At 48.0% G+C, this 2500-nt stretch overlaps 1 long non-coding RNA gene across 1 annotated transcript in view; it reads right to left on the reverse strand.

Moving 5' to 3' along the window:
* LOC135108142 (uncharacterized) overlaps positions 1–2500 on the reverse strand; it is a 111942-nt gene that overhangs the window by 56129 nt on the left and 53313 nt on the right. The window lies entirely within an intron of this gene.

Raw genomic sequence — 2500 nt, forward strand, 5'->3', positions numbered from 1 at the left:
TCCTCTCTCCCTAACCGAACACCTCCCTGTGCCTTCACCAGAATTTCCCCGCCTTCCTCGCCTTTCCCCTGCCTTCTCCCGCCTTTCCTCCCGTCTAGTTAACCTTCTCTCCACGCTTCTTCCAGTCCTGTGCTCCTCCCTACACCCTCCATCTCCTCCCCGTTCCTTTTACACTCCCTACCCCCTCCATCTTCTCTCCGTTCCTTCTACACTCCCTACCCCTTCCATCTCCTCTCCTTCCTTCTACACTAACTAGTTACTTCCAACACAACTTCTTCGTTAACCTCGCTTTCCTTCCCAGCCTCCGCCTGTCATTCGTTACCCTGATCATTTTCTAAACTTATTTTTCTTTTTTGTGCCCCGCGTCACCCGCCATTAGTCAGTCAGCGTAAGTCAATCTGCAGGCGGGTCGGGGAACAGCTTACCTTAACCCTAGCGTCTCGGGTGGCGGCAGGAACACCGTGGAAGGGCTGGCGTTGAGTATAAGCTTCATTTAAACACACGCGACACTTCCGCCGTGATGCAAACACTGCCCCACATCATTAAGTCGCAAAGAGAACCGGGAAAAAATCGCATTATAATGGAAGGGAGGACAACAATACCGCGAGAGGATGGGAGCCTTTACCTGTTACAACCTCATTAGACCACCACCGCCTTGTGCACCTGTGGACGAGAGCAGTAATTTTTTTTTTTTTTTTTTTTAACTCACTAAGGTAGGGATTGGTGGCTTTCTTCCCGGCGGCGCACTGACGATAACGAGGTAACCGTTGCTCGTTCCCAGCAACTTGTTACACTAAAACCTGGCCGGAGTCTTCTGTCAGTGGTTTATTTACGTCGTTATTCGCTCATGCTTTGTAAGCGATGCGTACTTAATGCTGTAGTGTGTGTGTGTGTGTGTGTATTTTGACGAGGAAGCATTGTGTATTATTAAAAATGCATTATTGGAGGAGGAGGTGAAGGTTGTGGTGAAAAGGAAATGTTTAACTAGTGATTACAACCTCCCCCTAACCATCCTCACCCCCCCGAGGCTAGTTCCTCTTTTTTCCTTCACTCATCCCTGCTTCACCTCTCACTCACACCATCACGCTGCACCCTTCACACCTATACCCACTCCGAAGTCACCCCTCCATACCCCAGACGACCTCCATTACCTCATAAAACTACCACTGGAACCCCCATCACTCCTTACTTACCCTCCATAATCACCCATCACTTACATACACCCCATCACACCTCACCTACACCCTACCATTCACCTACACACTATATCAGTAACACCTCAATTTTCACCTGTACTCATCCCGCCATCACCTGTACAGTCTTCCTCCACCCACCTTCCCTCTGCCGGCGTGCACCTCCCATCAACTATTCCTTGACATTTCATCTCTGACCTTAACATCCCAGGGCGTCCCCCGAGGCTCACACACTGGGTCAAGACGCGGCAGGTGACGACACATCCAACGGCGGATAAACTTTAAATCAACACGCGCACATGTTTAAAACAAAACCGCTTCCACTCGATTCCACCACTTCCGCCACCTCGCTCCTTCCCACGCGCACTGACCGGCATGTTCCTCCCTTAGACTACCCCCTTGATCCCCCTATGCCCCATATCCCCACAGTACCCCAACGCCTCCTTCCTTACCTCACTACTTTGAAACCTCATTGGCTAGTGGGCGATGTATCTCAGTCCATTTTCGTTTCCCTCCCATCCCTCAAGTACCGGGCGTCCCACGGGTGCTGCAGTGACGCCAGGAGGAAGAGGTGGACTTGGAAAGCGCACCGGTGTGGAATCAGGGAAGGCGTGTCATTTATGTTATGGGGAATGGTGATTTAGTGAAGACGTAGCCGTGGTCGTGGGAAGCGTTCGAACACGTCATTGGGGGAGCAGCGGAGACGAACGCTTGTTTCTCAATACTTGGTATCGTGTTCAGAAACGCTTTACTCTCTCGACACGACTATTTTGAAAGACCACATAGATGATTAGCTGGGTTCTCAAGAGTGTTTTTTCCTGTTCATAGTATAGAGATCTTGTTAATCTGTCACTAGAGCCGTAATAACAACCTTAAAGACACGTGTAACTTCAACTAGAGCCTATTGAATGTAGTTGAGGTGTGATGCAGAAGTGTTTCAGAATGTGGTTCCATAAACTGCCACTTCACTCCGCGATATTTTTTTTATCAGTATTTCTGCCTCTATTGTTGTTGCTTGGTGTCGTAGTACTGTGCTATTAAATCAACCAATTAGTATATCAATTAGTCATTTATTTATCATTAAGAATAGCTTGCTTATGACTTTGCCTTTAGTGTGTGTGTGTGTGTGTGTGTATGTGTGTAAGGTCCTCTACTACCTCTCTGTCTTTCACTCGTATCTTATTCATTCTTTTGTCTTTGCTTACTATATATATATAAGCTCCCTTTCTCTCCCTTTGTGTTTAATGTCACTGTGTGTGTGTGTGTGTGTGTGTGTGTGTGTGTGTGTGTTCCCCATATCTTATTAA

This window comes from Scylla paramamosain, chromosome 16 (genome assembly GCF_035594125.1).
Source record: "Scylla paramamosain isolate STU-SP2022 chromosome 16, ASM3559412v1, whole genome shotgun sequence".
Lineage (NCBI taxonomy): Eukaryota > Metazoa > Arthropoda > Malacostraca > Decapoda > Portunidae > Scylla > Scylla paramamosain.